The following is a 27,780-nucleotide window of genomic DNA, read 5'->3' on the forward strand; positions in this document are numbered from 1 at the left end:
CAGCAGGGTGGTGGTCGAGGCACAGTAGTAAGATCCTTCATCTCTCTCTGATGCCTCCAGGATATTCAGCACAGCCTGGTTGTTTAAAAAATCAATTTCACCTTGGAAGTTGTCTTCGAAACCAGGGCCATATGTGCCCCCTTCTCGGTATATGAGAGTCATTGTGTTACCCGGTGTTTTCCTGTACCAGAAGGTATAGTAGTTACTGATGGAGTCTCCTTTCATGGAGCACCTGAGGGTGACAGATTCCCCCACAGACACACTCCTTGCTTGGTTTTGAGGCACCAACGTGACAGCTGACATGACTCCTAGAGAAGAGACGTGAGAGGGACTTAGTGAGGACTGGGGCTGAGATCATTGAGTAACGGGTGCTGTGCTCGAGGGCCAGGCCCTGGCAGCCTTGATGCCTCGCTGAGCCTTGATCTTTTGAGGTTCCAGGATCTGCCTTACCTGGCCAGAAGAGAGTGAGGTGGATGAGGTAGCAGACCCTCTGCATGGCTCCACTCAGGGACAGCTCTGCCTCCCAACTTGTCCTGTGCCTGGTCCCTCCTCAGAGTCAACACCTTCTCTGTGACGTGTTTGTGCCTGAGGAAACCAGCCCCTGTTGGCAGCTGTTCTGTTACCCAGAGAGGTTTTGTCAATCACAGGAAGCACGCAGAGCCTGCTGACTGTTAATGAGATGACAGTGCCCTTCAAGATCAATAATGTGGTCCAGATAAATAAGGCCAATTGAGAGGAGGTTAACACAGCTTATTTGATTGATCACAAGATTTTTGCTTCCCACCCTAGAAGTTAAGTTTGATATAGTTGCTTCATTTTCATGTTAGAGGTACATGTTGTATGTACTGTGGTGATGTTAAGGGTTAATACCCAGAAGAATTATTGACTTTTACAGCCATAATCAAAAGAACCATCAAAAGAGGAGGTCGATAGTGTGTGCACAAGGACTGTGGGTGTTGTAATGATTGTTGTGTTTACTCCAAACTCCCTCCAGGCAAAGTTGGATAAGGGTGATTCACCCAAGTATAAAAGAGCAATCCAATGAAACACTGTCTCCAAATTTAATGCATTTTCCTAATCTTTATTGAGCTCATCTATCTTCTTTTCTGTAAGGTTCTTAGGTCACTTATGTTGAATTACACAAAGTAAAGTGTTGTAAAAAACTTAGAAACCACAACTACCTCCCAGTTTATGACAGCCTAAATTTAGATGTACTTCAAAAGAGAGGCGTATTTGAATTCTTGGGACCCACACGTTTCAGTTTCAAGGCCAATAATCTATGAAATATTGAAATTAAACAGGTAAATTAATAATGGAAACTAGAAGGTGCAGCTGAAGCGGGGAAGAGGGTCACCTAGTAAGCAAAGAGGTGTTCAATATCTGAGGATGGGTGCAGGACCTAAATTCCAACACTAGTGGAGCAGACACCCACCTGAGCTTTCTTGTTTTCCCCAGTGTGACTGGGACCAGACTGGCCTGAGGATTCAGATAGAGGCAAGCTCAAGTTAGCTTGACCTCATGGTAGTTGCTCTCCTTACCCTAGTCATCTCATTTACCCAACTGCCTATCTCACCCACCATTTCTAGAGGACCATTAGCAAGTACTCAAGGTGGTCACGTTCTCTGGTATTACAAAGTGCACTATCTGTACCTGTAGGATACAATGGTGCCTGTTCTCTATAGTGTGTTCAGAGCTGCCAAGGGCAACTTTTCTGGGCTTACTTGATCTTTTTATATCAGGTTGCTTGCCTATTGGCACATCCTATAAATCTAGTCATTTTTACTATGCACCAGACCTTGGGGATTCCCTGATGAATGACAGATATGGTCTCTTCTCTCATGGAGTGTAGTTTCGAGCATCAGAGCCAGTCATCACTTAATGATTTGCATAATGAATTTCTCCAGTGCTACAGAGTGACAAGTACTCTACAGAAGCAGAATTAAGGTAGCACGTTATGGGGCCAGGATCTGGTCAGGAGGTCAGGCAAGTCTTCCCTGAGGAAGTGACTTTGCAGTTGAGACTTAAAAGCTGAAGTTACCCAGGTGTGCTGGATAGTGTCTGTCCCCCCAGATCACTCTAGTTCCTCCTCTAGGAGGCTGATCTCAATGGACAGCATCCACCTGGTTCCCTTGCTCTCTGGCATCCTGTTCAGTTTGGCCAACGGGAGGCACCATCAGGAGATTGGAGAGAAGGAGGAGGAAGAGGTGGGGTGGTCTTACCCCAGATTCCTTCCTGCTAGGCTGTGCCTTGGCTGTGGCTGCTTTCCTCTGCCAGAGGCTGCAGGTTTTGGTAAAGACTCATGTACTTCATGCTTCAGGCCCAGGGTGGCAGCGATTCTTCTGTTGCCAGACTTAGGGTGTTTCACCGTCTTTTTTTGGTTTCCCGTAACCCAGCTGTATTAGTTTCCTATGGCTGCCTTAACAAAGTACCACAAACTGGATGGCTTAAAACAACAGAGACTTGCTGTCTCACAGTTCTGGGGGCTAGAAGTCTGAAATCAAGGTGTCAGCAGGGCCATGCCCTCTCCGAAAACTTTAGGCAGATCCTTCCTTGCCTCTTCCTAGCAGCTGGTGGTTTGCTGGCAGTCCTTGGTGTTCTTTTGTTTGTTTGTTTGTTTTTGTTTTTTTGCGGTACACGGGCCTCTCACTGTTGTGGCCTCTCCCGTTGCGGAGCACAGGCTCCGGACGCGCAGGCTCAGCGGCCATGGCTCGCGGGCCCAGCCGCTCCGCGGCATGTGGGATCCTCCCGGACTGGGGCACGAACTCGTGTCCCCTGCATCGGCAGGCGGACTCTCAACCACTGCGCCACCAGGGAAGCCCCCTTGGTGTTCTTTAGCTTGGCTCGCCTTTCCTGTCACATGGTGTTCTCCCAGTGTCTTTGTCTTTACACTGCTTTCTTCTTACAAAGACATCAGTCATGTTGGCTTAGGGGCCCACCCTACTCCAGTCTGACCTCATCTTAACTAATTACATCAATCTTAACTAATTACAGCAATTGCAATGATGCTATTTCCATATAAGGTCACTTTCTGAGGTACTGGGGGTTAGGACTTGAACATATCTTTTTTTGAGGGACACAGTTCAGTCTATAACACCTGCCCACACCTTTGCAAATGTCCTTTTCATTAGATTCTTTCTGATCACCCTTTTGACAGTGCCCTCTGTCCCCTGCTAGGACTCTGCTTGATACACCCAGTATCAGGGGCATGTGTAGGGAAAGAACATTCTATATAAGAAATGAGGATGTATTAAAAAAAAAAGCCCCGAGGCAGGAGGAAGTGCTGTAGGCTTAAAGCTGCATTCACATCAAAAGAAGAGTTAGCAGGGCTCAAATAAGCCTGTCTTCTTAGATAATTATTGTTGAATTCTCCCAAATTCTTCAGGAAGTCATTCTGAAAAATTCCAAGACTGTGCTTACGTTTATGACTGTGATTTCTATCTGCCACAGGTTAGAGGTAATTTTAAGAGTTTTTGGCTAATGAACAAAAACAACCTTCCTCTAGGCCTGACGAGGAGAGAGTCCATATGAACAATAAATCAAAGCAGAGGTGGAAGACAGTAGTGGGGATGGAGCAGGTGATGATTTGGTTTGGTGGTAGCTGGGGCAGGTTGTGGCTAGGAGACGTGCTCTACTGGTCCGGGAGAGTCGGGACCTGCTGCAGAAGCTTGGCCCAGGCCTGTGGCAGGAGGAAGATGGAACTCGAACACAAGCATAGCCTATGTGGGGTGCCCAGGTGGAAGGTAGAAAAGTGTTCCTGGGCCCTGCCCTTGGACTCCCTCTTTCTTAGGCTCTGCGCAGATTGTGTTCCCTGTACCCATTCTTTCTGTGTCCAGGTCAGCAATTAGGCCACAGCTTCCCAGGTCCTGGGAGATGTCTGTCCCTTCATGTGACTTCTGGGGAGAGTTAATGTTTCTTTACAGTCTCTGAGGGATAAATGAAATTATATTTGCGAACACTTGGCTCGTTGCTTGGCCATTTGTTAGTTTCCTTCTTTTTTGACATCGTTACATAAAAATCAGGACACCTGAGACTTGGGACAGTTAGCAGGAGAGACAAGAGTGCTTTGGAGGGGGCTTTATCCATCCTTTTCCATAATCCCTGTCAGCCTCCCATTCTTTGACATCTTTCCCAATTTTATGTGCTATGAAAATACTGCCTCAAGGCAAGTCCCTGAGGCATCTTTCAACCAGATTGCAGCCCCTCAGCCCCTCCTTTGTAGAAATTCTGGAGTTGCCTTTGTATGCTTTATGATGTGTAAGTGCAGCCTCACAATTGTTGTTTGGTCTGGTCTGTCTTTATCTCCTGTGTAATCCCCTCAAAGCACCCGTTGAACCCATAAAGGTCCTCAAAAATGCTGATTGAAGTGAAATGATTTCTTCTGCCCAAGAAGACTTGAAAGTGAGTTGCTGTCTACAACACCCCAGGAGCAGAGGAAGACATTAAGGACCTTATTCCCAAGATCATGGCCATAGGAAGGACCCCAAGTCTTTGGGTTGTGGCTCTAAAGATGGGCCATATCGTTACAGAAACTTCTGCCCCCTTCAGCCTTACCAGACAGAAGAGGGTTAAGAAAGGCACTGCTGACCTCAATACACAAGCTGCCACGAGCACTTCTTGTTTTTCCATTAGTGTACGGTTGCTAAAGATGGCTATGAGGCTGAGGTAGTTAATATTTCATTTTCAGAGCCAGGGTGCTGCCTGGGGAGTCCCAGGAGAATCAACATAGATTACATAGCAATGGAGGAAGATGTGTTTATTGGCCTCACTGAGAACAGAAGGAAGAATGGAAGATTTGAAGGGAGAAGGGACCTTTGCAAGCCTTCTCATCCACGTTTCAGCCTTCACTTCCCCATGACCTCAAGCAGAGAGCTGCTTTTCCTGTTCTTCAAGTGAGTTCTTTGAACTCATATGCCATTTCTTCGAATTTGCACAGGCTGTTGAGCTTGAGCAGCTGGGTAACCCCACCTCTGCTCAGACAACCCTCAGATAGAACACCACCTACACACTGGGCTGGAAGGGGTCCTGGAACCCGGGAGTCCTTGTTTTTCACTGCCTGCTCTAGTCTCAAGGGGCAGCTGTGCTGTAGTGGAGAGACCACTGGATTTAGGCTTGGAAGATCTGGGTGTATACCTGACACCACCACTTACTTGCAAGTCACTTAACCTCTCTAAGCCTCCATTTTCTAGACAGCAAAATGGGGATAATACTGCCTTGTGCGGTCTTAAAATAATGGCTGTGGATACACCTTGTGACTAATCTCCAGGGAGACCTGCACTTGGGGTCAGCTCACCAGTGTGGAAGGTGGGAGGAAAGGGCAGGCTTTGCTGTGACCTATGTGGACCCAGAGGAGTTGCACCACGGGGAGGGCAGCGAGTAGTAAGTCCCTTCTCTCTCACTGTAGTTTCAAGAATCTCCAGGGAGAATTGGCCTCTACAAGTAAAGTTGTTCTGGAGACCAGGGCCGTAGAAGTCTCCTCGTTGGTTTATAAAGTTCAGGGAACCATCTTGGTCCCTCTGACACCTGTGTATCATGTAATTATTCATTTCCCTGTCCCTGTCATTTGGCACTGCAAAATCTTGCTTCTTCTAAAAGGAACAAACATCTCTTTTTGCTCCAACAAGACATCTGGCTTGATTCCTGAAAAACAAAATCAAGGGAAAAGGAAGAGAGAGGAACCCTATCAGAGCATCAAGGGACTGAGCTACCAGGGTGGGGTTACAGAGCCACCTTCCATTTCCATCTTCCCACCATCTCTCCCAGGAGTCATTTCATCAGGGAAGTCATTTATTCATTCACCCAATTATTGGGCAAACATCCACTGGCTTCTATGGTGGACTCAGTGCCAGGCTGGGCTCCATGGAGGTGACAATGGTTTGGGCTCTCCGGGGCTCACCTGGCCCAGGAAGAAGTGCAGGGCCTGCGGTTCTGAGGCTCCAAGGCTGCTCTTACCTGTGCAGCCTAGTGGCAGGAGATGTGGTACGTGGCTTCCCCTGAAGATTGAAGGGTCTGCTTCCGGGACTGTCTCCTGGCCCTTTCTTCCTCGTCTCAGCCCTTAGTGTCTCAGCGACTCGCCTGTGTGCTCTTGGGCTTGCCTGCGGACAGCGAGGAAATGAGCCTGAATCAGCAGATGTTCTGCCCCCGGAGAACAGCCTCACCGGTAGTACAAACAATCTAGGGACTTTTTCTTCTGCAAATGGCAGCGTCTCCCTCGTAGAGTTGAAACCAAGGTTTTGGCAGGGCAGATGTTGCTATTTAGATTCAGACAGCTTTTAATCTTCTTTCCCCCCTAGTTGTGGATGTTCCTTTTATTTTTTGTTGCAATATATTTATTTTGGATCTTTTATTTATATACCAAGGGAGCTGCTTCCTAGGAAGGGAGCTAGACTTTGCCAAATTGCCCATCTTCCACAGGACCTGAGCCCATAACAGTTGCACAGAATTTAACAGAAAATATGATTGCATTGGATATAATTTTTAGTAACAGTTAAGTGCCTCCTGTAGTACTCTGCCCATATCAAGAGCCCTGTAAGTGTTGACGCTGTAATAGAGAAACACAGCACAAAATAAGCATAATGGGGGGATGGGGTAAGTGGAGTGGGCAATGAAAATTAAATGAGAAAAAGCAAAGTTAAAGCATGAAAAAAGGTTTAATGGGATATTGTAGAATTATCTACTGAAAGGACAAAGTAGAACAAACTAAAAATAAAAAGGAAATATAACAGCTTAGATAAGAGGACTGTGGAAGCAGAGAAAAGCTGGAAGGTAATTAGGACAATCACCTCGATGCAGTGGTTCTCAGTCTTGGCCTCACATTGGGATCCCCTGGGCAGTTTTAAAAAATACTGAAGTCTGGGTGTTTCCCACAGAGAGTCTGATTTAATTAGTCTGGGGTGGGGTCCAGGCATCTGGATTTAAAAAAACTCCCTAGGTAATTCTGATGTGCAGCTAGGATTGAAAACCACTGTGTAAGAGCATCATTTAGTAAAACAAAGAATACACCTTATATTGCAGTAAAGTCTTATTATAGTGTTGTCCTCTGGGGACAAGGCAAAACCTGTGGCCAGGTGTCACCTGTGACTGGGATGATCTGCCATCTTATCCTTTTCTCCAGGTCCAACGTGGACCCTCAATAGCTCTCCTCCTTGGTGATGTTTCACTGCCTGTCTCTTATGAATCAGAGGGCATGAGGACCTGCTGAGGTCAGCTTCAGCCATCTCCCTGTTGCCCTGAGCTCCTACAGCAGTGTGGGGCACTTAGTGGGTGCTTAGTAAATAGTTGCTAAGTGCTATGGTCCTTGTCGTTCTGGGTCCTTCTCTGCCAATTAAAATGAGCTAAGTCTATGGGTCTTGGTTCCTCCTCTTAATCCTGCCCTGACCTTCAAGATCTAAATTATACCCTACTCGGCTCCCTCTTGAGAGAACAAATTCAGCCAGGAGAGTCTTCTTGCTGTGATTCTTTAGGTTGGACAACACATCGCTGTGTGTGTGAAGTGGAATGCAGCCTACAGCACCCCAGATCCACAAGATAATGGGTCCTTGCTGTGTTTCAACTTGTGTTATCTTTTTCTTCCCTCCCTCCCTCCCTCCTTCCCTCCCTCCCTCCCTCCTTCCCTCCCTCCCTTCCTTCCTTGTTGTTGTCCTGTAATTCCCAGGCTCACAGCAGAGCACAGTCATCTAAGGAGACCTGCCACAAAGAGTGAAAATGTGTGCAGTGCCCTGAAGCGGCCATGTGTTTTTGGAGGAGGTGAATCACCTTCTGTTCTCCTGGAATTATTGATTTCACAGTGAAGATTTGCTGCCACAGAGCTGTGGGTAGAATGTAAAGTTATTGCCATCTCTGGAACTCCTCTTTGATTTCCCCTGCCTTGCTGGAATAACTGTGGGGTCTGGCAGTCCTCAGGTAGAACATGGAGAGGCCAGAACAGAGCTGTTCATGCTGATAAGAGACTAATCTTATGCCTTTGCTGATAGTAGTCTATTTACAAAAAAACAAACCCCAAATAACTGTAATTTTGTACTTCCATCCAACAATATCCCGTAGAGAGGAAAAAGCTGGGAAAACTTGGATTGGGCCCAGAGGTTATTAGTTTTAAATGAACGGAATAGAAGCTCCTCCCCCTTTGTAATATTTCTCTGCACGTAAGAAAAAACACTCCCTACTCTCCTCCTCTGAAAGGGAGAAAAATATTTTGTTCAAGGTTCTTGGTTGGCAGTAGGGCTGGGGGACAGGCAAGAGAGACAGAGAAGATAAATGCTTTTCTTTTCTCTCCTTTGGTGATGGGAGTTTATGAAAAAGTAGAATGTCCATGCTTCCATGCTTTTAGGGAGCTCAAATTCTGTAGCTCTGATATCATACAGCCATGGGATTAAGATCTTACCTTATACATCTTACATCCTCTAACCTGCCAAGTGTTTCCCAGGGTAGAAAGTGGTGACAGAACTGGGTTCTCCCAGAACTGCAGGGAAATTCCACAGCCACCAACAAAAACTTGTGTCATCCTTGCTTTTTCTGGTTGGCCTTCCAGCCCAGACACAGTTCCAGAGGTATCTCCTATGCCTTGGGCTCTGAACTAACATACTTACTACTTTTGCTTTGTTTTATCACAGGTTGAGGGGAAAAAAGGAGCGAGGCTGAAAAAATGCTAAAACATGAGGTCAGCTCTAAAGATATAGAGCTTAAGAAACGATGGAAGAGAAAAAAGGAAGCACTCTAGGGTGCTTTGGTTAAGGCAGCTGTGTAGATTAAAAAAAGTGGCCATGAGGTAGCTTTGGGGGCTGGAAAAAGAGACTTCCGAAACCAGTGAAGTGAGAATGTTAGTATCTGAGTGGATGTTGGTCCTACAGCATCCTGGGCCACCATAACCCAGTGCCCTTGTCATGTCCCAGGAACGTCACTCACTCTGGATCTGCTGCTGCCCCGTTGCCATACTCTGTGTATCTCTGACATTCAAATTGGTTACGCGGGGTTTGTGGCGCGTCTTTGGTGGAAAAGGCCAACGACTGGGGTACATAAAATATTATCCATCATATTCACCATGGCTTGAGACCGTATAGTTAGGAGTGGTTGTTTTATGGTCACCATGGTGTTGCTGTTTTAAAGCCTAGTTTAGAATGCAGGTGCTGTTCTATTCATCAGGGATGTGACAAGTTAAAGGGCCGTTAACACTGAGCTGTGTAATGAACAGTTAGTATGAGTGAATGAAAAGATTACTGAATAGAGGTACAAGCTATCCAGTTGGCAGGGCTTCAACTGCCAAGTAGTCTGAGAGTTTGCACACATGCATGACTGAGTAGTGATTGTGAACGGGGAAGTTACCAAAGGAGCATGAAGGAAGTACCATGGGTGGCAAGGTAGCCCCGCGTGATGAAGAACCTCAGCATCGATCAACTGGAAGTAACATCCTGAGTGAAACTGAGGTCCATGACAGTGCACACAGTATCAATCTAAACTGACATCAGTGTCCAGTCTGCAGCGAGAAATCAGGGATGCAGGACAACAAAAGATGCAGAAGGAAGGGCACATGCCAAGAAGATGGGCTGGAAGAGCACAGGGAAAGGGGATTTTTGCAAGACTCAGCTGACAATCATCTGTCTCTGTCAGAAAACCTTATTTTTAAGCATGCCAGCTCAAGTCCCAATTGGCGACCCAGAGACTGCAGCGTACTGGGAGGAGAACTGTTGCCTCTACTCACGATCTGCTGCGTTTGCGTTGACTCACAACGTGGTTGAGGACTCAGCTAGACAGCACACTAAATACCCAGCAGAATTCCTAAAACCACCATTGGCCCAGAGAACCCTTTGTTAATAAATATTATAGCACAATCTGTGTTTATCCAGGGAAGTGTGATAGGGAAGGGAAACTAGCAGGAAAAGAAAATAGAGTTTAAATGCCACGGCAGTTGAAAATATTTATTTTTACGGAAGAGATATAATCCAGACAATTTTCCTCTTGTTTTGAATGACTAAACCCTAAACTTCAAGCACGTGGAGGCCAATGACAATTTTTTTAGGGCAACCAAGATGAGGAAAAGCAGCCTCTGTGTACACACACCAAAGGGCCGTGGGGCCTGCGTCCACATTACAATCAGGGCCTCCTTGTGTGGTCATTGCAGCCCCCGACACACTTAGGCAGATCATCAAGTACAAAAAAGCTTTTAGCTTTTCTCTAGACAATCTTTAGTTTCCAAGAGGCCTTGGGAGAAGCTTGGAAAGGAACAGGATCAAAATTCAGATGAAGGAGCAGAGGTGCAATTACCACAAGCTATTATTAGAGCAGCTGGCGAAACATCTTTCTGTAAACCAGGAAGTCTTCCTCTTATGCCCTCCTCTTTGGCCCTGAATCTAAATCGAGGAACCAGCATTATGTGGTTGAATCCCTGCTCTGGTTGGGTGGGAGGGTTTCAGGCAAACCCTTGTCCTTTTCTCTTATCTTTTTATTTTAAAGTAGGGAATAGATACAAGTGGGCACTATTGTGAAGAGTAGGTGGTCCATGGCTCTGACATACCAGCCTTGCCAGCTGTGGTGTGGGAAAGTAGGCAATTAATAAAACCTTTGCGGCAGCTCCTGTGACCACAAGGGATGATATTGGCTCCATTTAGCATGTTTAAATTTAAGTATTCACCTCATGTCAAAGTATGTAGCTGTGTTCTCTCATCTGAGGTTGTTCATTTGGCAATACAGAAGGATGAGGCATTATTTCTTTAAATAAAATATTCATTACCATCTGTGTCTCAGTGATCCCTAAAGCAGAAATTCAGTTCACACATTAAATTCAATAATCATATATTAAACACTTACTATGCAACACCCTGTGGAAACTGAAGATGAAACAGACTAAGAATTCCTGCCCTCAAGGGGTTTATAAATTAGGAGGAGCATAAAGGAGGTATCCAAACAATCATGTGAAAAGAGAGAAAACATGAAATGACTCAAGAGAGGTAACTGCAGAGAAAAAAATAAATTAAAAAAGAAAAAAGAGAGAGGTAAGTGCTAACGTGGTTCACTTGGGGAGAGATCATATCCTCAGAGGCGAGTTTTGCACTGGAGATACAAATTTGGGAGTCCTGAGCACATATGTGGAATTCAACTCTGTGAGCATGAATGAGATCACCTAGGAGAAGATACAGAAGGGAAAAGGGACCTAGGCAAGGGCCCTGGGTGCTCTATATTTAGAAGCGAGGCTGAATATAGAGCCCTGGGGGCTCTATATTTAGAAGCTAGATAGAAGAAGAGCCAGCAAGGGGACTGAGAAGGAGAGGCCAGTGATGTACAGGAAAATTAGTAAAGTATAGCATCTCAGACGCTAAGCATGGAAAAGCATTTCAAGAAGGAATGGGTGGGGCTTCCCTGGTGGCGCATGTCCCCCCGATGCAGGGGACATGGGTTCGTGCCCCAGTCCGGGAATATCCCACATGCTGCAGAGCGGCTGGGCCCGTGAGCCATGGCCGCTGAGCCTGCGCGTCCGGAGCCTGTGGTCCTCAACGGGAGAGGCCACAACAGTGAGAGGCCCGCGTACAGCAAAAAAAAAAAAAAAAAGAAGGAATGGGTGGCTAGTGGTGCAGTACACTGCTGAGAGGTCGTATAATTGTTGGCTATTTATTCCTGTGTTTGTTTTATGTCTATCTTCTCTTAAGGAGGGCAGTCCCCCTGTTTATCTTGCTCGCACATGTACTGAGTGTCTGGCGTGGTACTTGGCACAGAGTAGGACTCAAGATATATTTGTTTCATTAAGGAAGGAAGAATTAAAGCCAGTCTGAGGTGTTTGTATTTAATTAAGTAGGCAAAAAATAGTGTCTGAATAGCATCTTCAGATTCCTAACATGGAGTGTGATCTTAGCAAAAATGCAAGCCTCCTTTTGAAGGCCTGTACAAACCTGCTGGCCTCATGCATACCTCCTCTCATCATCATTAGGTGTCTTCCAATCTGGATGCACAAGAACAAGAAAACAGCAAGAATCCATTGGGTGATTCATATACTAAACATGCAACACCCTGTGGAAACTGAAGATGAAACAGACTAAGAATTCCTGCCCACAAGGGGTTTATAAATTAGGAGGAGCATAAAGGAAGTATCCCAGCAACCATGGAAAAAGAATCATAATCCTGAGAGCAGTGTTAGCCACTAGAATCTCATGAGATATTAATGGTTGTGCCCTTATAGAAAGAATTCTCTGAACCCAATTCTGGGCTAAGTAGGTATATTTACAGCAGGAGTTCTCAGAGCACGTAATATGCTAATAAAGAATTGTGAATATTAAGAGAGATCTATTAAGGTAGAGCATTTGCCAAACTTATTTGACCATGGAATCCTTTTTAATTGCTTAATAACTGTTAACATTTTAAGAGACAGTGACATTATGAAGAACAATTTGGCAAGTGTCACCTCTGAGTTTTTCTGAGAAGAAAAAAAAATCATATCAAATTCCTTTTTAGTTGACATGGGGAGAAACTCTCCATGTTGGATACAAATTACATGGGTGGAGTCAAAGAGTATGATAGGTTGTATCATTATTATTCTCAAGTATTTGATCCTCCCTTTTATATGAGAGGATTATCAGTCCCTGCCACTGCTTCATGTCCTGCCAGTGTCTTCTGTGGGAGGGGCATGAGTCCCTTCCCAGCTGATTTTGAGTGTGGTCATGGAAAGGCTTTAGTCAGTGAACATGGGTGGACATGATGTATGCCATGTCTGAGCAGATGCTCTAAGGAGCACTCTGAGTTTCTATCAGCAGTTCTCTTGTTCTTCTTCCTCTGTCATGAGAACAGTGTGTCCCAAATAGTGAGTTATCTTTCAGTCTGGTTTCTGGAATGGGAAGACTCAGAGAGCAGAACTTAGCAGACACCTTGTAGCCATCGACTTGTAGTAAAAGCAGGAGCAAAAAGTAAATGTTCGTTGTTTAAGCTATTGAGATATTGGTGCTGTTTGTTACTGCAGCAGAGTTGACTAATACAAAGAGGGAAATATGGAAGGCTGTTATAACCATGACAGTTTCTTTCCAGAGCTCCCAGAAGAGATACAACCCTGGAGGAGAAGCAGAAAACAGAATGGCTTAGTTTGTAGCTGAATTTTTTACACTTCACAGGAGAAAAGTTGTACTTTTGTTCTGATGAAAAACAACTTCATGAAAGAAGAAAACTACATCAGCTTAGATAAAGATTTGTAGACTTAGTGAAGACTGTAGATGCTGGCATATCCGAGAAGAAATCTCAATATTTCAAGCTGAATGAAATCAAAGGACACACAGAAGTGGAAGTTGATAACCAGTCCCACTGGCACTACTTGCCTCCCTGTAGAGCACATTACTTTCTTAATTGTCTCTTCAGATTTCCTCACAGTTCCCATTAACAGGATGGGAAGAGGTCAGTGCCCCACAGCACCAAATTCTGGAAAATCCCAGAGGTTTGGGAGGGATCTTTTTTTTTTTTTTTTTTTTTTTGCTGTACGCGGGCCTCTCACTGCTGTGGCCTCTCCCGTTGCGGAGCACAGGCTCCGGACGCGCAGGCTCAGCGGCCATGGCTCACGGGCCCAGCCGCTCCGCGGCATGTGGGATCCTCACGGACCGGGGCACGAACCCGTGTCCCCTGCATCGGCAGGCGGACTCTCAACCACTGCGCCACCAGGGAAGCCCGGGAGGGCTCTTTAATAAGAACAAAAAGTTAAAGGGAGTGACCATTATCCTAGGAAATAACGTTCTTCTTTCCCTCTCCCCTTCCTCTTTGCTCTTCTTAATTCTTTATCTCCTAAACACATACCACTCCCATTTAGCTGGTCTATTTTGTGGTGTGCACAGTAGCAGCACTTTGGAAATCTCTAAGCTGTGTTTGGCAGGGAATTTGCTACATCTGTGGTTAAAAGAGCCCCAGTGAAATCTCTGATAGACATTAGTTTCCCCACAAAAAGACTGATTTGTTTAGTCTAGGTTCAGTATTTTTCCATTTTCAGTATGTTTGTTTGTTTAAATTGAAGACATCATATAGCCAAATGTGTGTGTGTGTATGTGTGTGCGTGTGCCTATGTGTATTTAACTATCAAGGATTCTCATTTTCCTTCCTGGGTCATCTTCAGGAGCCTCCAAGCATATATTACCCCAGGGAAGCAAGTGTTTTCTCTGTTAGGAGCTCACATCACTTCCTATGAGAAGCCGTCCCCAGCTCTAGGCCATCACTTCCGTCTCTATGTTCTCACAGCTGTGCACTCTTTCGTCTGTTAATGTCTCTATTTCCTTGTCTGTTTCTATCACTAGAAAGAGCACCTTGAGGACAGGAATTGAGCCTTGGTGGTTTCTATAACTCATCATGTGGCACAACACCAGGAATATTGTACGTGCTCAGTACATATTTGAGGGATGAGGGTATCTATCCCCATAATTATAAACTTGTGTATTTTAATAATATAGCTACTGAAAATACCCACCCCAAATCCAAAACACCAAAAGGGCTCATCGTAAGCCCAGCCAGGAGTCACTGAGAAAATCATCATCATATTGACCCCTCTGATTTCCTCATAGCTGGCCAGTTTCTCTGAGCAGATTTTGCTTACCTGCGCCAGATCCCTATGTGGGAACTGGCTCAAATCTACAGAGGATCCTTTGACCCTCTCAGTTGTCCTGTGTGCCCCCAAATGGGCTCTTGAGTATGTCAGACAGCTAGAGAATGGGTGGAAATCACTGGTCTCTGAGAACATTTGATCTCCAGATCAGGGTGACTCTGGAGTCTTCAAGATCACTTAAAAGTGAGAATATAGCAAGGCTTGGGACCCAGCTGCAGCCCAGAGTCAGGGATGATCACCAGATTCTGGAAAATTCTAGAATCTAGGAGAGTCATTCAGTCATTCAGAGAAATATATTTATGCAATTCATCAGGTTTAAGATAAGTAAAAGCAGATAGAGTCCTTGGTCTCTCAGAGGTTACAAACTAATGAGAAATTAGACATTAATCAAATTAATGAAATATATTACAAACTGAAATATGAATGCATACTTAAAACCCCAAATCTGAACTTGCTGGGACATCTCAAGACATCTATGAAGAATTGATGTGTAAACTTTGATCCAAAAGATGAGTAGGAATTAAATAAGTGATGAGGAAACAGAAGAAGTATTCCATAGGGAGGGAACAATATGTGCAAAGGCCCTGAGGTGAGAGGGTACCTGGTGCATTTAAGCAACTGGAAGAAGGCCTGTTTGACAGGAACTTGGGAAATGAGGGAGAGAGGGGTGAGAGGTATTGGCAGTGGAGGTGAAAAGAGGTCAGAATGTGCAGGGTCTCAGAGGCCACTTTAAGGATTTGTCTTTTGCTTATAAGCAATGGGAAGTCACTGAAGGATTTTTAATCAGAGGTATGACATGATCATAATTGTATTTTGAAGATCACTTTGGCTACTGTGGGGAGGAATGTATTGGAAGGTCCTAGAGACCAGCTAGCTCATTCAAAAAGCTAATGAAATGATTCAAAGGAGAACATGGTAGCTTGGACCAAGGTGTTAGTGGTGGAGGATGGAGAGAAGTGCATGGATTTGAGATGATATATAAGATAGGAAACCTTGGGAAAGGATCATATTTAAAAGGAAGATTTTGACTTAAGTCTTGGAGTTGAGCTGAAGTAACTTTGAAGCATTTAAGTGGATATGGTAAACAATCAAGTCGATACACAGATATTCATGTATTTGTACTCAACTCATAGTTATTAACTATCAGCTATATGCTAATCACAGTATTGAGAATTGTATGGAACAGAAAAGTATATTGAACTTGGATTCTTTTTTTTTTGCGGTATGTGGGCCTCTCTCACTGTTGTGGCCTCTCCTGTTGCAGAGCACAGGCTCCGGACGTGCAGGCTCAACAGCCATGGCTCACGGGCCCAGCCACTCCACGGCATGTGGGATCTTCCTGGACCGGGGCACGAACCCGTGTCCCCTGCATCAGCAGGCAGACTCGCAACCACTGCGCCACCAGGGAAGCCCTGAACTTGGATTCTTTTCTTGAAGGAGTTCAAAATTATGAAACAGTCATGAGGAATGGTTGAGGATATTTGGTATAAAGAAATGAGGGCTTGGAGGTTGACTATGATAGCTGTCTTCAAATATTTAAAAATATAAGGGTAGAACTTAGTGTGTGTTGCTCCAGAATGCATAACAAACACCAACATGTGAAGTTACAGGGAAGCAGACTTCGATCTGGTATAAAAATGATTTTTTAATATCAGAACTATCATTGAAAATACTTGAGACTGAATGATCCTTTATTCAATCAATATTTAATGAACATGTAAATTGAATGGAGAGATTCCTGCTTGACCTTTAAGATCCCTTCTGGTTTCAAATTCAATGATTCTAATTTTCCGTTTAAACTCTTAATTGTTCAGAATGAAGGTCACAACTTGGATTTCCTTGAGTCCACTTCCTTACTTGGACCCATCCTATATCCTCCCTGGGCACTTTCAGGATGCTGTAATGAGTCGTTTCTTCAAGGTTGTGACACCTTATGATAGAAACGACATTCTCTTCCTTGGTTTGATCCAGAGGAAGAAGTGTACTCTGATTCCCTTCTTTTCTCTTGCCTCTCACTCCTTACCACGATAACACGATGCTGAATGCCTTGTTTGTAAGTGCAGCCGATTGATGGCACTGTTTCTGGACACAAGGTACCTTCTTGCTCCCTTTGAACAATCATATCTTCCATTTCTAGCCACACAGGATGCCTAGGGACTCCTTTGCTTGGGAGCCTGGTGGAAGTGTCATGCTTATATTGCCATGCCCTGACAGTTGACCTCAAAGACTTTTTCAGAGAATGGGCAGACACTCTCGGATTTCTCTTCACTGCTCGGAACTCTTTCAAGTGAGCCCTTTTCATGCTGAATAAAAATCACAGAAAGGAGGATAATGGGAAGAACAATAATATGAATTTATTCAACCCTCAATTCCCTTTACAAATGCAGTGGGGAAGAGCAGGGACAATACAAAAATATTCGCTGACTTTTATATCATTCACGTGGCTCTGGGATTTCTGCAGAAACACTTGGTCCATGTCCACACTATACCAGAGCCTTTGGTGGCCCTATCTCCACCCAAGTCTGAGGCTTCAGGTATTATGTAAAAAACTTTCTTATCTACCTCCTGGTAAGCTCAGGGAATTCTCCAGGTATTTAATTTTAATTCTTGTTTGGTTTCTTTTTTCATTGTTTTGTGCTCAGACTCTCTCAGATTGTTATGCGGCAGTCTGGTTGCTTTCCCCCCAAATGTCCCTCTTCCTTGCCTCCAGGCTCTGTTTTTCCCCATCTCAGGTTCCGAGTGGCCTCAGCCCAACATGGGCCAGAACTTCATGTCTCATCCATTCTGCGGGAGGAATGGACAACTAGAGACACACACTTTTATCTCCTGTCCCTTTTCTTCCCAATCAGACTTAATCAGACACTAATGACTCATGGTCTTTTTTCTGGTTTGATCTTGAGTTGAAGGTGTGTAGCACAAGGGTTGCCTTGGATAATCCAGGAAGGTCGCCATGGTGTGGTAAAGAGTACACTGACTCAATAAATATTAATTCATTTCCTAATCTGCTTGTGGATGAATGAGAAATGGACATATCTAGAATTTATGTAATGCCTCCTTCCAAGGAACATACAAGGACACAATAGCACCTCAGTGAGACTATTTATTATATCAGTAACACAAATAATCTGTAACCTGATTTGTGGATGACTGATTGCTTATTGTGAGTCTCACACCTGGCTGCACATCAGAGTCCCTTCAGGAGCTTTATTTATTTATTTATTTAAAGTTATTTATCTATTTTTGGCTGCATTGGGTCTTCGTTGCTGCGTGCGGCCTTCCTCTAGTTGCAGCGAGCAGGGGCTACTGTTCGTTGCGGTGCGCAGGATTCTCATTGCGGTGGCTTCTCTTGTTGAGAATCACGGGCTCTAGGCACGTGGGCTTCAGTAGTTGTGGCTCGTGGGCTCAGTAGTTGTGGCTCGCGGGCTCTAGAGCACAGGCTCAGTAGTTGTGGCGCACGGGCTTAGTTGCTCCGCGGCAAGTGGGATCTTCCCAGACCAGGGATCAAACCCGTGTCCCCTGCATTGGCAGGTGGATTCTTAACTACTTTGCCACCAGGGGAGTCCCAAGGAGCTTTTTACAAATATAGATTCTTGGGTGACATTTGCAGACAACTGATTTATATTTCTCCACCTCCATGAAATTTTTCAATAATGATGGGTTCCTAGACCAGTGGTTCTCAAACTTTAATATGCATATAACTCATCTAGGGAATCTTAATAAATTGCAGATTCTGATTCAGTAGATCTAGGGTGGTACCCGAGATTCTGCATTCTGACAAACCTCTAGGTGATGCTGATGATGTTGGTCCAGAGACCACATTTGGAACGGTAAGGTCTTAGACCTGAGAGGGGAAGAGGATGGGGTAGGGGAGGGAGGCTGAATTACCTGGGAAGCCAGAGCTCCATGCCCACACCAATTCAATCAAAATCTCTGGGGATATATTCCAGACATTGGTATTTTCAGAGTTTCCCCACATAATTCAAATATGCAGCTGGAATTAAGAGCCATTGTTCAAGAGATCCCTTGATCACATCTAATGCCCATTTCTCTGTAGTCAGGGCAGGAGACCTCAGGGACATCTTCCTTGTACTAAAAAACCAACAGTTCTTTTTCTGCTTATAGCAGAATTTCTCAAACATGTCCTTGGACCACTGCATCATAATTGCCTGGGGTCCTTGTTATAAACACATGTTTTGGGGCCTTCCCCCAGATAGACTGAATTAGAATCTTTGTAGCCTAGGCTCAAGAATCTGATTGGAAACAATCTCTCTTAGTGCTTTGCGTGCATAATAAAGTTTGAGAAAAACTGGCTTATAAGATAAAATCAAATCTCTTTAGCCTTGTAGCCAGGAGTGTCTAAACAAGTTAGTCTCAACCAGAGTTTCTGAGCTCTCTCTTTCCCTGCTCTACTGCATTAATCCCCGGTGGTAGGCAGCCTCTAAGATGGCTCCCAATGAGTCCTACCTCCTGGTATTCATGCTCTCATGTAATTTTCTCCCCTTGAGTGTAGACTGATATTTATTGACTCATTTCTACTGAATAGAATATGGCAGAAGCGATTAGGTTACCAAAAGACTGTGCGTTCCATCTTGGATGCCCTCTCTCCCTCAAAGCCCTTTCTGTAGGGAAGTAAGCACCGTGCTGTGATGAACCCTGTGGAGATGTCTATGTGAGAACTCAAGGCTTGCCAGCATCCACATGAGTGAGCCTGGAAGTGGATCTTCTTCCAACAGATGCTTGAGATGCCTGCAGCCTTATGAGAGACCTTGAGCCAGAGGACCCAGCTAAGACACACCTGGATTCTTGACCCATAGAGACTGTGAGATACTAAATGTTTTGAGCCTTTCAATGTTGCAGTAATTTATTATATAACAACAGAGAACTAGTACACCCACCTTGAAATACCCTTCCTCCTCCTTCCCTTCCCCTCCTCCTTCCTTATCCAAGGCCCACCTCTTTAAGCCTTAGCTGTTGTAGGAAACTTTTCTCATAGTGATTGTCTTTTCATGAACTCCTAGAACACTGCATGTGAAGTCGGCAGCACTCATTGTTAGACTGTCTATACTTGCTGGTATTTTTAAATTCATTTGTAATCTCTAGTTGTAATGTCTAATGCTGTCTTTTAAAATAAATTGTAATCCCATTGATGAGAATGGAACTTAAAACAGAAGTTGACCTAGAACTCTTTCTATTCCTAAGGCCTATCCCAATATTATAAACACAATAAGTGCCCTATAAATAAATGTGTGATGAAGGTAATAGTGCATTGGAGGAATATTGGGTAGAAGCCATCAGGAGAGCTGTAGTTCTCACATTCACATCTACTCTGTATCCTAATGCCTGATTTTTAACCTTATGTGAACAGAGGATTCCAGACAGATAGATACTTGAGCAGAAAAACAAAGAGTTGGCTACTAGTGCCAACAGGATGAAAGCACTCCCTTGATGATTATTAAATGTTTGTACCCTTAAGCCCTCCTGCCCATCAGTCTGCTCAGTTGTGCCTCCAGGCCTTGGCTCCCTGTGGTCCCAGATACCTTAGGCTCCCCCACTTCAACCTGGGACTTGGGGATCTATTTTTTAAATTCAGTTGATTTATGACCGTCGCAGAAATCCCACACGGCCACAGATATTTGTCTTCAAAATCTCTCTTGGCAACCGACATAACGGAAGCCTGTGCGTTATCCCTCCCTGCCATCCCCGTGGGTCCCCAGGGCTCCTCTGTCAGTAAGGAAGGATATAAAACATTCAGTACCTGAAATAGTTATGGGAGCATTTCAGAAAATGACTCTAGTCATCCTTCGTCACAGACTAGAAGTTAAAGGTATCTCTAATACCTTTGGAAATTTTGATTAGGATGGTAATGGAAAACCATCCTTGCTTTATCTAGTTTATGTACATGAATGGTTTCAGGATAAAGACTCTGGAATGAGCTACAGCACTCCCTATTGTAGAAACTTGTTCATCTCAGCCTCTCCACAATGAGAGGACCTTCTCAGTATTGAAGGCTGTTTTTTTTTTCAATCTTTTCTCAGGAGTCTGTGAGAGTTAGGAGCAGAGTCCCCTTGGCCTCCCTGCACAAACCCTAACAGACTTTTCTGCCCACCTTGGCTGACAAAGAAGGCCCCTCTCCACCAACTACAAAGATAAGGCCCTTGCCCCAACTCAGCTCCTGAATCTCTTATCAGATGTTACTGTTAAGGTTATCAAGTGGTCTCACCTCAGGGGTGGTGCTCATTTTAGCCAAAGGTGGTCTCTAACTGGATCTGCCTCCTTGGTTTGACTTGGGGATTTGAGGTGATCAGAATCAGAACTGTAGCGCTGTGGATGTTGGACCCACAGTAGTAAGTTCCAACGTCTTTTACTGTTGTTTTTTGAATGTTGAGTATGTACTAACTTTTTAAAGCATCAATTTTCCCTTTGAAATTACTCCTTTCCTTTTCATTAGAATTATTGCTTAATCTGTACACTAAAGTCAGGGAGTTATTTTCATTCTTCTCATACCAGCTCATCTGATAGTTCTTCAAGTCCCCTCCAGTTATGCTGCAACGGAAGGTGGCAGGCTCCACAAGGAGAACAGTCAGAGTTTTGGTCTCTGGTTCCAAAATTACACCCAAATAGACCCCTGAAAGGGAAAACCCAAAGTTAGAGAGGCCTCAGAGAACTCCCTCCACTCCCCGGGGAGGGGCTGTCAGAGCCATGCTCAGCAATGTTCCCCCTTTGCCCTCAGCAAATTGTTCCTGCTATACATTTCCCTAAGAAATGTGTAGCATTTGTGTAGCCCATCGGCTTGTCCTTACCTGCCCAGCAGATGGCCAGGTGGAAGAGGGCACAGGACCACACCGTGGCTTCACAGGGATGACTCTGTGGTGTGACGGTCCCTTGGCTGCCTCTGCCCAGATCAGCTGCTGTCTGCCCATGGGAAGTTTTGTCCATTATAAGGGTGGCTCGGTATTAGCCACTTCCTCAAAGCGAGAGTGACAGGCCTGCAAGGCCACAGCTTAAGCTGTTTATTTGACAAACATGGGCTAATGACCTATTGCAGGCCGGATACTATTTGGGAGACATAAAGGTGAACTTCTGACATAAAGATGTAAAGTTCTGCCTTGAGAGAGCTCAGCGTTTTGGGGAGACAGACATAGAGCAATTACAAAGGGCTGTGAAATGCTATTTAAAAAGGTAGGGGCTTCCCTGGTGGCGCAGTGGTTGGGAGTCCGCCTGCCGATGCAGGGGACGCGGGTTCGTGCCCCGGTCTGGGAGGATCCCACGTGCCGCGGAGCGGCTGGGCCCGTGAGCCATGGCCGCTGAGCCTGCGCGTCCGGAGCCTGTGCTCCGCAACGGGAGAGACCACAACAGTGAGAGGCCCGCGTACCGCAAAAAAAAAAAGGTAGATCCAAAGCACTCCAAGAGCACAGAGGAAAGAGCTGCTTCTGCCTGGGATACTCAGAAGTGGTAACTGAACTGAGCCGGGAGAGTTGCGGAGGCCTTTGTCTGGAAGGCATTTCTGGGAGAGAGCTGCACGGAGAAGGGGCAGGGGTGTGCAGCAGCAAACCAGTCTGCCAGTTATGGTCATTCTGCCTCCACGTGGTGCCTGTGCTGCTTCCGTCTGTCCCCTCTGGCCGCTGCCATCACTGCCTCAGGCTGAGCATTCTTTCCCAGTTGCCACCTATAGCTCTACTATTCTAAGAGGGCTTCCTGCTTCCAGACTCTCCCCCTTTTCATCCATTCTCCATGCAGGCCTCACACTAATTTTTCTCCAGACCAAAGGGGGTCAGGTCACACCTCTGCTGAAACTCCTGTAGTTGCTCCCCTTGGCTTTTAGGGGAATGTGAAGATCCTACGTCATGGCCATACAATCTCTTGATCTGCTTTCCTCTCCAGCCTCACTTTTGGCCATTTCTCCACTTGCACTCAGTACTTCAGCTGCACACAAAAAACTTGCAGGTTCAAAGATGTATTATAGTCCTCGTATGCCCAGTTTTTGCACTGGCTGCTCCTTCTTCCTGGAAAAACCATACCTTCCTTCTCCTCCCCTCTCCACCTCACCCAAGGGAGGTGTCCCCCAGCGTTCCTTGAACTTGTTGGGTCATGGCACTTATCATCTCTATTATAACTATTTGATAATTTGTTAGTTTTCTGCTTTGGACTTCAAAATTCTTTAGGGCAGAGACAGTATCTTTGTATGTACATTCTCGGTGCCCAGCACAGAGCTTGTCAATATTAGGAGCTCAGCAGATACCTGCTGGTCCAAGCAGGATTTCTGTCTGGGTCCTCCTGACTCTCAAGGAGGCGGGTGGGTTGCTCATCTAGTGATGGCTGCGACTGGGAGAGGATTTGCCAGCAACCCAAGCCAAAAGTTGGGGAAGCCAGGTCTTCTGCCTGTTGTTGTAGGTGTGGAGGAGAGGCGGGGTTCTCTGCAGCAGCAGGATAGCTCATACCCAACCAGAGCCTGCTTGTAATTGATTGTGGCTAACATTCTGATCACCACTGGTGCTTAGGTGGTATTACTACCTACGTCATTTATATGCAAAAGGACCACTGGCTTGGCAGGTCTTAGAGCTTTGGGTTTTGAATCTTGCTTTGCATCTTACCAGTAGCTGGGCAAGTTACATCTCTGAGTCTTGATTTCCTCATCTGCAAATAGGGTAACTACTTCACAGGGATGTTGTGAGGTTGGAATGAGAGAACACACGTGAAATACTTATCCCTGTGCCTGGCACACATTGGTAGGCCACCACAGAAGTTGGTTTCTTTGTCATGGATGGGTTAGTGACCTAGTCAGAGCTCCCTACCTGAGCCATAGTCACCTGGAGAGACATAGAGCTTGTCATTCCAAGCCTGGCACAGGACTTTCCTGTGAGTGAAGGAAGGAAGCTGAGCTATGTTAGGCTTTCCCTAGGACTTTGGGCAGGTAAGTGGATGAGCTGAATAGAGCCATGTCAAAGTCAAATGGGCCGTGTCAGTAACTTCTGTGCCCTTAGGCTCAGGGTCATCTCTGGCAGCTAAGGATTGAAGCCACATATGAGCTAGAGTCCCAGTCTTCTTTGTCCAACTGGCATGAAGAAACAATAGGAGGACTGGAAGAAGCAAAAAGACCCCAGGGTCAGATCAAAGCAACCCATACTGGCTACTAGTGCCATTCTCTCTGATGGTCTCTGCCTCTCTGAGTCTTTAGTATCAAATAGCCACAGGGTCACTCGAATATCAGTGGGAGAGAGTGCCAGAACTTCTGAGTTTCTCTATAATTGGAAGTTTCAGGACCTACCTTGCCTTTGATTTGAGAACATATCTACTCTCACCCTTTTGAGTTCTTTGGGTGAGAAAAGAAATAAATTTAGTGAACGAAAGCCCTTTCCTTGCTTTATCTCTTGCTCATTAGCCTCAGACATCTCATTTTAAACATTCGTAACAGTGAAGTCGGACTCTGACGTCTGCCCGTGGTTGGTCTCCGTTTAGGTATGGCAGTTATCTGCTCTCTGCCTGTTTCTAGTTGCTGTATTTGCTCTCTGTTTCTCTGCTCTGACACTGGCTGGTTGGACAAGCAACCGAAGAATAGGAACGGAGGTGAATGAAGAGAGAGGAAAGTGCATTTCTATTTCCCTTGATCGGGATCTCAGCTGCCTGGTGTCCCAGGACGGCCTTCAGTAAGCAAGTGGCTCTTCTCCGTCTGACTGATCTGCGCTCAGAGAGCTCAGGAGGCTGGGATGACTTTGTTTCTGATTTGTTTTTCCTGAAATGTCTGGACCACACTCGTTGTTTTAAAGCAAACATAAGGTATTTTTGGAAACTAGTGAGGAATTTCAGTGGGTGTCAAGGAAAATCACAGCGTCATTTGTCTCTAAAAAGATTTTGGTTGTCAGTGTTCCATCTGCGACTCACTTACCCAGCTGTTTGGCACTGAATGAAGCAGCTGCGAAGCAAAACAGCATAGAGGCAAGTGGGGACTATTTAGAGTTATAATTCTGCTTCTGTTGCTGACTTGGGACGTTGTGATGTAAATAAATAAACTCTTCCATATTTAGTCTCAGCTCAGCTCCTTTAAGATGTTTTCCTGGCTCCCATCACCCAGCTCATCCCGAAGTCTAAAGGTCCTAATTCCACTCTGTACCTTCCGTCTCGAACCCTCCCGTAATTATTACAACCAAGTACTTGTCTTGCTTTCACATGTGTCTGATTTGGTTCCTCTATTAGGCGACAAGCCCCACTGCAGTGTGAACTCCAGAGTGGCAGAAAGCTTGTGTTACTTGCCTTGGTATCCTCGGCTTTTGGGATGATGTCTGGCAGGCATACAGTAGACACTCAATATATATTGTTGAATTAAGAAAATGAACCATGCCAATTCTATAATCTGAGACATACGGATACTTGATGAGCACTTGTTCAACAGTTCAACCTTCCTGTTCACCTTTTCTTCTAGGATCACATGGGGAGGTTAGAGGGCTTCCAGTTAGATGATGAGGTGGTTGGAGCAGATGCTCTCAGATATACCATCAACTCCATCACAGTTTTCATTTTGGTCCCTGCAGATCACTACCAGGAAACCCACCCTTGGGCAGTGCTCTCCAGTCAATGCATAGTTCTTTAATAACTTTCTTCTACTTTATCCAAACTTCCTGTACCTTTGATGGTAGTAGAAAAGGAAGAACGATTATTTCTCTCACTGAGACTGTTAGCATGGCAGAATCAGAGATCTGGGTGACAGATAGAGTCACGTCGAATCTCCTATTTCCACTTTAACATTCAACAATTCTGGGGATCTGTCACAAAGAACCCCAAAGTATCCCGGGGAAGAGAAAACCCAGAAAGAAAGTCACTCACTCACTCACCAATCACTGTCTGTGTCTGGGCCTGTCCCATCAGGGTTAAGACTTTGAAATCTGATTTCCAAAGCCAAATTTTGCAAAGGGTCCTTCTCCAGTTCTTTTATCCCAAAGAAAAGCCTCTTGTTTTGTGTGATTCTGTGCACTTGAAGGGCTGTTCTTGGGGGCACTGGTGCTGATGAGCCCATATGTTGGCTGCAAATGAGAAAGCCAGCAAGACAGCAGGGGATTAGTATTTTCGCTGATGAATAAAAGCAAGATCTGAAGCAGCAGGAGACCCTGCATCTTCAGAAAAGAAAATAGAGAAGCCACGTCTCAGCTCAGCAGTTCACGCCCAGTAGTTTCCATAGGTGGTTCCTTGAATAAACAGAGGCCAATGTGGAGGTGTGTTTATAGAGCCTATGCACATCTGGAATCTTGGTATGGTCTTCACTTGACAGTTTTTTAGGATGCCATAAGGTCAGGTGTACTTTGATTTAATTTGTAATCTTTTTGAACATAGGAACTGTTACAGGTCATGTAGTATGCCTATTATGTTGATAGAACTAATTCCTTACTTATGATTATGTTTATAAACAACCTTAATTTTATTTCTGGCTCTACATTTACAAATTATTCCACTATCCATTTAATGGGTAGGGCTACTGTTTTATTTTAATATCTCATAAAGTCTTTCCTCTGGTTTTATTTTTTTCTATGTAGGAAGCCTGTAATAATTTATCAGCATCCATTGAAAAATGTCCTTGCAATAATCCTCTAAGGTAGATATTACTTTTATCATTATTTTATAGCTGAGAGAAGCAAGGCACAAAGTAACTTGTCCAAGATCATATAGCTAGTGAGTCAGTAAGTGGAAGATCTGGGATCCAAAATTCAAGAAGTCTGGGTTCCAAGTCTGAACTTGAGCTCAATCATTGGTACTGTACTACTAGTCTACGTCTATCTATCTATCTATCTATCTATCTATTATTTAATTTACTAGTCTTTTATATATGTATATACAGATGTTTAATATTTTTCTGGGCTTTTAGAAATGTTGTTAGGTTTTCAAGGGTCTGTGATTAAGATGTTAATTGTTGGTTTTGATTTTTTAATGTGTGTCCAATTCATTTGTCACTCAGGGTATCAGGGACTGCGCTTTTGTCAGGTCAAAGATTCAAGTAATTTAACAGGATTTAATTTTCGGTTCTCATGGTTTAGCGAGATAAATGTGAGGAGGTGTTACTTGCTGAATACATTTTATTATTTGAGAAGGGCTTGTTTTATACCTTTGTATTCCCACAGCACTTAGGATATCAATTTGCAAACCATGAGGGCCCTTTAGTTTTGAACGAATGAATTGATGAATGAGTGGGGGGAGTTCGAGGTGGCACTGAACACCCTCTGTCTTGGTGGATGAGCCTCTGAATTTTCTGCGTTGAGCTCGCCTGAGGCTCACAGCTTTGGTCTGGTGGCACGTAAAGCATGCATTGTGGTGCCTGTCGTGCACGGCGGTAAATGGCTTTGTCTCTTGGCCGCTCATGCTGAACAGTTAAGGTCCTGGAGGACAACTCTGTCCACAGAAAATTGGTAACGTTCCAATTCCAGGCCGCCTTGAAAGGCATGGTGGGTATGAGTGAGCCTTTGTTAGTCTCTGCAGACACCAGTACACAGAGTCATAGTTCCCACCAGGAGTATTATATGGGCACTGGAACTTCACATCCATCTGTCCCAATCATGGCATCTCTCTTGGAAGTTGTGTAATTTCAGTCCTGTAGGAGCCATCTGGCAAAGAGAAAAAGGATAGGGAATGAGAAGTGGTGGGAGATTGCAACCGTTTACCTGGGAGCCGGTTGCAGAGGAAGGGCAGCACAACGCAGAGCAGCCGGTACGTGGCACGGCTGCAGTTCCTCTCGGTGTTGTTTACCACGAAGCCTACTTTGAATGCACAATGCACTCGGGCCACCTTATCTGCAACAGCCATGTGGCTGCTTCATTGCTGCAGCCATAAAGGAAAGAGGTCCTCATGGGTGGTTGGTGCTTGTGCTATCTAAAGACACACTCAGATTTGTTCAAAGGCAGCCATCCAATGGGCCTCTTTAGAGGGGCTCCAGTGCCCCTCTGCCTGCGTTTGCGCATATGGCACCATTTCCTTATCAGCCCCAGGGGACTCATTCTCTGAAAGGAAACCACCAGGGAGACAGTCTTTTGTTGAAAGACATTTGGTGGGTCATGATCTCTTGGGTCCTTGTTCCTGAGTTTCAGGAATCTAAGGTGCACAGAGCGTTGAGGAAAGTCAGGAACAATCATTTTCCTGAATGCACTATGGCTTCCCCTGCCCATTTGGTTCTGGGTCTTGCTTTTCAGAAGCCAGACAGGGAAGAAGTAATTTATTTTTAATGAGTCGAATAATCAATCAACCATTCATTCAGC

At 45.0% G+C, this 27,780-nt stretch overlaps 1 gene segment (V, D, J or C); it reads right to left on the reverse strand.

The window, feature by feature from the left end:
- LOC309819261 (T cell receptor delta constant-like) overlaps window positions 1–27,331 on the reverse strand; it is an 84,847-nt gene extending 57,516 nt beyond the window's left edge. Inside the window, exon 1 of the C gene segment in view lies at window positions 27,190–27,331.
- Window positions 27,332–27,780: the final 449 nt, after the last annotated feature.

Source organism: Grampus griseus (assembly GCF_964374135.1).
Source record: "Grampus griseus genome assembly, chromosome: 2".
Taxonomy (NCBI): Eukaryota; Metazoa; Chordata; class Mammalia; order Artiodactyla; family Delphinidae; genus Grampus; species Grampus griseus.